This window comes from Bidens hawaiensis, unplaced genomic scaffold (genome assembly GCF_021521415.1).
Source record: "Bidens hawaiensis isolate Kalapana, Puna unplaced genomic scaffold, B.hawaiensis_p1.1 tig00000055_1, whole genome shotgun sequence".
Classification (NCBI taxonomy): domain Eukaryota; kingdom Viridiplantae; phylum Streptophyta; class Magnoliopsida; order Asterales; family Asteraceae; genus Bidens; species Bidens hawaiensis.
This window is the reverse complement of record NW_027491016.1, coordinates 9194423-9204145: the sequence shown is the minus strand read 5'-3', so window position 1 is coordinate 9204145 and position 9723 is coordinate 9194423. Positions and strand designations below refer to the sequence as shown.

Below are 9723 nucleotides of genomic sequence, written 5' to 3'. Positions count from 1 at the left end.
TTGAAATTCGGAAAAAAATTAACGCCGTTAGGTTTTTTTTAACGGGGGGCATTGAGAGCCATTTTTTTAAATTTGGAACCACTGGTGAGAATAAACAAAGTTGAGATTATTATCGGCCAATAACAGAAAGTTCGGATTACTAAAATCCAATTTTCCTTATTATTATTATTATTATTATTATTATTATTATTTTATGTGCATGCACATGTTAAAGGGAGGGATTCTGTTCCCAGTTCCAACAAAGGAGGAACGAGGCAGAAAATATTACAAACACACACGAAACCAGATATTATTATTACTATTATTTCTTTTTTGATCCAATCGCCGAAGAGTAAAATGGGTGGAGGAGGAGACTATGACTATGAAGATGAAGAACAGAAGAGGCCATTGCTGCAGCACAACTCACCTCATCAAAACACTGGTTTCATCATCTTCTTCACTCCATCTCTAATATTTGAAATGAAACTATCATTCAATTTCACACTAGTTTTCAACCGATCCGAATCTATCAATATCTGATCCAATTCATTAGGTCATTTCCGGTGTTGACTTTTTTAAACTTTATACAACTTAATTAATAAACTAAACGATCTGATAGTACTGTTACGTAATTAGAGATTTTGTGTTCACGATTCAGTTTCCATCATGAGATTTGGGGTTTTAATTTGTTTCGACTGCAGGGGCAATTTAGGAATATAAGAATTATTATGTGTGTATATCAAACTGTTATTAGTCGGTCTAGGATTATATATGTTTCCTAGTATAAGTTGTATTTGTAACCTTATAAATATATGATCCATCTTTCCATTGTGATTGATATAAATTAATCCAATTGTACAATATTTTTCTAGTTTGATTAGTTCCCATTTGTTTTGTTGGTAAAGGAAAAGTATGGTTAACAATCTTACTACTAGACTAATTACAATTTGATATACATGATAATAATTCTTATAAACGCAAGGCCTTCCACCTGTTCTTCCGCTCCAGTCTCAGCATCCGTCAACCTCCTCATTTGACTCTGGGGGCATAATAGAACTATAAGAATTATTATATAGTCTGGTAGTATAACTCATATTTGTAACTCTATAAATATAGGCTCCATAGTGAATAATAATAATAAATCAATGCATTTCAGCCATATTCTTCTACTTTGATTAGTTTCCGTTTGTGTTGTTGATTGAAGGAACTGTATGGACAGCACTAGCACATATTATTACAGGAGTAATAGGATCAGGTGTTTTATCACTAGCTTGGAGCATAGCACAGCTCGGATGGATCGGTGGCCCATTAGCTCTGTTCCTCTTTGCATTTTTTACTCTTGTTTCCGCATACTTTATATGTGACGTTCATCTTTATTCGCACCCTAACAATGGTACCACCACTATGAACCGCTCATACTTGCAGGCGGTTCACACCATTTTAGGTAGGTTTTGTTGTTTAATGTCAGATTGATAAGCCTTTCACTTGCATTTCCCTTATTTTGATTGCAGGATATAAGAATGGATTGGTGTGTGGATGCTTGGTGTATTTCAGTGTTTTCAAAACTGGAGTTGTGTATACAATCACATCATCAATTAGCATGAGGTATTTTAATTTACATTGTTTTAACTAACTGCAAATCTTTAAATCTTTACTTTTATGATAGCTATAATTAAAACAATGCTAATATATCATATTTATAGAACACGTCTGATACTATATAACACATAAAAAGAAAAATTACCAGTGGCACGTTACACACGTGCTTCCTTTGAAAGAACTTTGAGTAAACTTTATAAAGTTATGTGACTGTAAAGTTAAGTCGACAAGCAAGATTGAAAGGGGTTCAATATTACCTATTAAATCGATACCTACTTCAAAACCGGACTCAAAATTGTTGACTTTTAACGGTTTCTTGACTATAACATTTATATTTTGGATTCAAAATTTATTGTTATACTGATTTGGGGAAATCTTGATTACAACATTAATCATTTTTGGAAATCTTTTGACTGGATGACAGAGCAATCAGACAATCAAATTGGTATCATGAAGAAGGTCATGATGCAGCTTGCGAATTCGATGATAAATATTACATGCTTCTGTTTGGAGTTATTCAAATTTTCGCTTCTCAAATACCCAACATTTTTCATACAAAATGGCTCTCAGTTATTGCTGCAGTTATGTCATTCACCTATTCTTCTATTGGAATGGGCCTTGGATTAGCCCAAGCAATAGGTAAAAATCTATATCTTTAGCATATTGATACGCGGACAATGTTAATGTAACTAAAGATCAATTTTGCTTGTTGAAATGAAATTGCAGGAAAAGGGAAAATTGAAGGTAGCTTTAGTGGAATCTCAACTACTAATCCCACACAAAAAGTATGGCTATCTGCTCAGGCCCTTGGAGATATTGCATTTTCATATACATTTTCATTAATCCTTCTTGAAATACAGGTATAATATGATATCTCCAAACTTCTAATATATCTTAAATTATGTATTTATGTGATGTTTGTGACATGTAGAGCACTTTGAAGTCAACTCCTTCTCAAAAAGTGACCATGAAGAAGGCTTCCACCATTGCAATCTTTACAACTACTATATTCTACCTATGCTGTGGTGGTTTTGGTTATGCTGCATTTGGAGATTTGACTCCCGGGAATCTGTTGACTGGGTTCGGGTTTTATGAACCATATTTGTCACACCCCGAAAACCTTAACTTAACACAGCGGAAGTCTTAACTTTAATTCGTCGGGTTATGACAGACGCCGATAGTCAACAATAATAACCATTTAATAATAAAAGCATCATCTTTTATTATAAGAAATATTTTATAACATCAGAGTTTATTACACGTGCTGATGCACGGTTTACAACACATCACTTTTGTTCAAACAATCCACGCTCTCGTTTCCATACCATCTCGAAACCTTCACTTTCCTGCAAAGCATATTTAAATAATTTTTGGGTCAACACGAATGTTGGTAAGTTATTCCTGAGAAGAAAAACTTATTATATAAATATAAACAATTTATATATAAACAACACATGAATATAATGGTGTACGGCCATTATACTCCCAATTAAAGACCGATCAAACACGGTACACACAATAACGAAACCCGCATTTTACCTTTAAGCACAAAAAGCGTTAGTTGTAGACTAGCTACGAATACAACGCGTGTATGACTACCAATTTGATAACTCGAAACGTACCATACTCAAAATATTCTCACTTTTAACCCAACGCGAATGGAAGTGGGGGGCGTCACCCCGATAGATCTACCAACATTTCTGTGCCCGCCGTCCGGTTAACAGTTATTTAACCAAATTGATTCATCCCACAATAACGACAATTTGTAGTATAATGCGTTTTCAAAACATATATATATAAATACGAATATAGATATACAATATGCTTTTCGGAGGAAGAACTCACCTCGGTGTTCGAATAAACGCTCGTTCCTATATTAGTACACGTTCGTTAATTTTAGGTTCGACTAAAATATATATATTCTTATTCTAAAAATCCACATAAGCACATAACACATAAAGTTTACTACTTATAATCTTATAATTCTATACTTAAAAATATAAACAAGTAATAATCAACTAATAATTGTTTTATTTAATAATTTAATTTAATTATTAAAATTTATAAAAATTATTACCTTTAGTTGCTGGAGTGTTTTGGAAAAATTCAAGTTATTATTTTATTTAAAATTTTGACTCTATTATAATCGGTTTTGTCGGTTTTGCCGGTTTCGTTGGTTTTTAGCTTAAAAACGAACCGGTTGTCATTTTTACGAAACTTTTAGTTTTAAATTATCTAAAACACTTTTTATATAGTTTTTAGTCAAGTTTTATTGATTTTTTTCAATAAAAATGTTTTGGTTTTTATTTTGTTGCTAATTTCTTAAAAATGCCCATTTTTAACGTTTTCGTGTCGGTTTTCGCGACACGAACCGTGTTGGTTTAAGTTTTGCTATTCTTGAATTTTCTTATACTTTAACTTATGTTAAATATAAGAATATTATGACTTTAGGAGCTGTTTTAATTCAGTTCCAAAAACTCATGTCGGTTTACCTTAAAAGTTGAACTTTCCGATCGTTAAAGTCACCGACAAGCTATTTAAGTCACAATGTCAAAACCAAACCATTTGGTACAGCAAATATACATATAATAACAAATAATATATCTTCATATACATGTTTGATCATCTAGCACCAAGTATGCACATAAAACAAATTTTTAACTACACATGCTCAAGCCTTAGCTTAAGTTTTTAACTACACGATAAACATGTCGTTTCTATAATCTCTATAAGGTGTTTATGTACCAAAATTTCCAGATCTTAATAACTCATATTAACATCTTATTTCATCCCATTATTATCTTTTAACCAACACATTCTTGATTCTTTAACAACAAAGTTTCTTTATTTAGTAAGTTGTTTGCTAATTCAATTATTGTGTTAGCTAATCAATCCTTTAATCATGCACCCTATCTTAGTTTCAAGTTGCCATTAATAACAAATTGATCACATTCATCACAAGTATTCACATAAAAATCCAAATTCCAACTTTTCTTAAATTAAAGTTTCCTTATTTAGAAATTTTAACAATCTTTGTTAATCTTCAAGTTCTAACTATTAATTCTAGCATATAACCTCTCTTACTTCCAATTAAGTTGTTCCATATCACTTTTGATTCATCAATCCATCCAAAATCCATAATTAATCCAAAACCCAAAAATCCCCAAATTTCAATTATGAACAAACTCTTGTTTTGTTTATCTCTAACAACAATTTCTCAATAATTCATGTCCATATTATCAATCCTTTTTATCAATAACTAACCAAAAATTCTTCCTAACAATAAACTCAAACATCAATTTCATCCATGATTACACTTAAATACCAAATATTCAACAATGTTTCTAATCAATCTTAACAATCAAAGTATGAACTTCAAGATGAATGTATGTAAGTATAAGTGGGTTTAATCCTTCCTCTTACACATACACACATACTCACGGCTCATACACACACACACAAACATCCATAAATTTCAAACTTTCAAGCTTCAATCAAATTCAATAACAACCAACATCAACCTTAAATCAAAACTTACTTGGAGATTTGAAAGATGAGAATGGTGATATTATTGAGTTGAGAATGGTGTACTTTTTCCTTAATCTCTTTCTAATTTTCTTGATCTTATTCTTGATTTGAACCTCCATGATTTCTTGATTATGTATGTGTGTGTTAATATTTGAATTTGTGTTGGTGTGTGTGTGATTAGGGGTGTTTGGCCGTAGCTTTTTAAGGAAGAGGAAGAGAGTGGGTAGAGTGGTGAGTGTGTTAGTAGAGTGAGAGGTGGAGGAGTGGGGTTGGTACAGCACAACATCTTCTAGAAGGTGTTAATGATGGGTGTGGTGATTTGGTGATTGGGGATTGGAGAATGAAGGAAGTGGTTTTGATGAGGTGTTAAGGGTGGGGCCGGTCCAAAGGGGAAAGGGTGGGAAAAATGTGGGTTTTAAACAATAATCTTAAGTTTCCGTTTTAATGTCTAACGAATTTTAGCTAATCAAACGAATCCCGTTCCTAATAATTTTTGTCAGACTTTGAACGAAATTGGATTCTAGATAATAGAAGCCTAAGAAACTAATTTTTGGAAATAGTTGTTGTTGGGTCCGTACCGGGTCGTCCACCGACACTTGGTTTACTTATTTTGCAATTTTAGTGATTCAAGCCTTCTAAAATTAAGTTTATACATTGTCTCTAATACTTTAATAAGTATTTTAATTTTTCGAGATCATTTAGCCTCTATAAGGATTTATTTACTTTTTGACTTGCTACCCGAGGTTATTCCACGTCATGCTCGTTACGTGGCAATTTTTGCACTTTTTGCTGACTTTGAAATGTCTAGATCACTAATAAAGGGGATTTTTCTCATAATGATAAAATTTTATTGCTAACCGAGATTATATTAGTTGCGGCTTAGGCTAATTTTTAGCCGGGTGTCACATTCTCCCCTCCTTTAAGAATTTTCGTCCCGAAAATTTAGGAGGTAGTACTCGAGTCTGATTTTACCAGAGATAGGTGAAGGTATATTATTTTAATATGATGTAGACATTCTTAAGTGAATTTAGGACCAAGTCTTGAATTCCACTTGACTTTGACTAACTTGATTCAATTTCGCCTAAGCTTATGAGTGTTTTTATTCATAACTTATGCAGGTTCTTCTATGAATCGAATCATGATGTCCACATGGACTCCTATTGATAGGAATGATTAGCGATTTTTCAGATAAACATTTCCTTAAATTTAATACATGGAACATGTCACTTATTCTATTAACTATTGGAGGTAATTCAAGCCTACACACAATTGGACCAGCTCGATTGGCGATTTCGATAGAGTCCAATATAATGAAGACTCAACTTCCCTCTAGTTTAGCTTAGTAACGTGATGGTTGAAAACTTCTGTTTCCGTATAAGGCTATCAATGGTGGGATTGTAATACTGGAAGACAATTACTTAAAGAAGATAAGCCAATGGTAGGCGAGTATTTCATAGGTTCTTGGAGAGTTAACCCGATCCTTGACATAGAAAGCCGTATTAGAGTTCAAATGCACCTGTAAATTCACAATTATGTTCCGGACCATAATTGTCAATTTACCTTACAATATTACTCTAGCATTCTTTCCATTAGGAATCAATTATTTTCTCCATTTTTTTTTCAAATGGTTAGAGAATGAACTAATCGTTTTGCTATTACCTAGAGAGTGTCGTGCTTACTTTGGTGTTTGTGAGACTTCATTTATGAAATCTATGATGAATTGAGCATTTAGACTTATGCGTTCATCTAATACTAATTCACATAAATTTTCATATCTAGGCATCTAAACATTATTCAATCAGTTTTAGATATCTATTTCTTCAAGGCTTTGTACTTTTCCAATCTGAGTTGTAAAACTTGTTAAAACGTACATATATGTGAAGGATTTTCTTTTATACTCAATCCTCGGCTACAATATTCATTTTACCTGCGTGGTAACAAATATCGCAATTGTAATTATTGAGTAGTTCTACTTCCATGGGCTAATTCCATTTGATCTACAACACATAGAAAACCCTCATAGTTGGTGTATACTTTGTTCTATAAAAAGAGGGGTTTCTTCAAGTCTTAAGAGTAAAAACGTCAACTCTTAGCTCAAAATGTGAGTTGTATAACGCTTCTTAAGCACATTGATATATCATGATGCATGGACTATCATCTTTTGTCTTTCTGCCTAAGACCTAAGCGTAGAACATCACAATCACTACAAATCTATGTGCTCTTTATGGGAGGGGCAAGATAGTGCATTACAAAATTTTGGCTCAGTAATTGAGAAGGTTCTTCTTATCTTATTGTTTCAGACATATTTCTTATCCTTTTGGGTTATATCGTCAAAAGTCAACCTAATCCTGACTATGCATCTCCAAAAATTCCAAGTATGGCCTAAAAAAAATTGTCGCACTTCGGTAGGAGACCTTGGTGTCTCCAAATCCTCAATTGCTTCAATCTTTACATGTATACCTTTCTTACTGATTATGTGTCCAACACAATGAATTTCCCAAATCCATAAATTATATTTAGAGAATTTCTTCCTTTAACTATTCTCAAAAAGCGTTGTTCATGAATTTTAATGGTTTGTGAATAGATATGCTTATGTCATCCACGTAGGACTTGCATATCCTATTCATAGGATTCCGGAACATTACGGCTTATTTGTCAATCTAACCGGTATGACTTACAAATTTATAATGGTTCTATCATGTTTCTAAAATGTCTTTAGAAGGTCTTATTCTATTTATATCTAGTTGGTAAGTCGATTTTCGGGTATGGATCTGGTCAACCTTGAAACTAATCAAATAGATCATCAATTCTCGATAATGGGTATCGAATTCTAATGGTCAGTTTGTTCAGTTCCAGTTCCTGGAGTTGGTTGAATAGATTTTGTTTTTCTAATGACGTCAATCTGTACGGAGATCTAAATATCGGTGCGTCATCTTGTACAAGATCTAGTCTAAACTTGAAGTGTCTTGATGGAAATTATCTAGGAAAATCTAAAGGGGAAAACTTTTACATAAACTTGAATTGTAGGCATATCTCAGGGCGTAGGGTATTCTTCATGCAATAGCTTGTGTGTCTTGGTAACAATCATTAATTTGGTATCACACTGATCACCATAGATTGCTAGAGTTTCACCACTGGCAAGTGGTAAACATACTAGCCATTCTGAACCCACGATCTTAGCTTAATTTTTGGATAATTATCTTATGCCTATATTGAGGTTGTCTAATTTGATAGGTATATAGATCATTACCAAGGTTATGGGTTTCTATCAAAAGATTAAAGTCACTAATGACTATAGCGATTTTTTTTTTCTTAAGTAAACTTAATGACTACCTTTTATCTAAGTCGATTGGTCTTCTAGCAAGAGATAACCCTAATCGTTTAGAAATCAAACTTAACTCGGCTCTAGTATATATAGGTTTAAGAACATTATGGTTATTCAGTGATAACTATGTGAATCCTTACGATCTTCCATGGATCTTTCTCTAGCATTCTAATTTTTGAACTTGGAACAATCCTTTTTGGGTGTGTCGCTCATTTATCAAAACAACAGTTTGCTTATTGCTAGCTACTGAATTCCGTGTATAGCATTGGGTTTGCTAATCTCTATCTATCGAATTTCTTGGTTACCTAATGTTCTACTCAGGATATACTCTTGGGTCATAATAACTCTTGGAATCATCATAGACACTTTCAATCTTACTCTTCCTAGTAGATTTCAAATAGTAGCTCCATTGCTTGTGTCCTTGATTGTTGCTTCAATGTGGCGTTAATGTATTGTGTGACTTATTGAACTAATTTTTCGATAAAGTTCAATAACTTAGATCTTCTAACGACAGGTGTTTGTCTTATTTTGGGTGGTTTATTGTCATTTCTATTATTTTTGAATAGCAGAAATAGACAAAGGTCATTATTAATTACTGAAGGCATGTGAATAAATATAGGAAATATTCACAGCCACACAAAAGACAACATGTTTCAAAGTTAAGTCACATCACAACTACCATAATAGACATATTACCCAAAACACCCTACTACGTCTAGTGAAGGCTCATCAAGTAGCCTACGCATGGCTCTATCATCTCATTCTTCATCTCAAGAACTCCTACCCTGGCTTCTGTCATCTGAATAAGCGTATTAATTCAATGTAGTAATAATCAATTATATATATATATCTTTGTTACATTTTCGTTTCGAGAGGCGGGAAAGGAGCGCGTGTTTGAACATACCGTTATAGTTTAGAAAACTTTATATTTTCTAATTCTCTATAACTGTTGGCTCTGATACCAACTTCTGTCACACCCCGAAAACCTTAACTTAACACAGCGGAAGTCTTAACTTTAATTCGTCGGGTTATGACAGACGCCGATAGTCAACAATAATAACCATTTAATAATAAAAGCATCATCTTTTATTATAAGAAATATTTTACAACATCAAAGTTTATTACACGTGCTGATGCACGGTTTACAACACATCACTTTTGTTCAAACACCCCATGCTCTCGTTTCCATACCATCTCGAAACCTTCACTTTCCTGCAAAGCATATTTAAATAATTTTTGGGTCAACACGAATGTTGGTGAGTTATTCCTGAGAAGAAAAACTTATTATATAA

General features: G+C 33.0%; 1 long non-coding RNA gene and 1 pseudogene across 2 annotated transcripts; both read left to right on the top strand.

Moving 5' to 3' along the window:
• Nucleotides 1-309: 309 nt before the first annotated feature.
• Nucleotides 310-1584, top strand: LOC143538274 (uncharacterized). Its single transcript, XR_013136226.1, has 3 exons — nt 310-421; nt 1184-1423; nt 1491-1584. It is a non-coding gene; the product is annotated as an uncharacterized LOC143538274 (long non-coding RNA).
• A 427-nt stretch (nt 1585-2011) lies between these two features.
• LOC143546889 (putative amino acid permease 7 pseudogene) lies at nt 2012-2725 on the top strand (annotated as a pseudogene). Its single transcript, XR_013137677.1, has 3 exons — nt 2012-2217; nt 2305-2438; nt 2510-2725. The product of XR_013137677.1 is annotated as a putative amino acid permease 7 pseudogene (transcript).
• The last annotated feature ends 6998 nt before the right edge of the window (nt 2726-9723 follow it).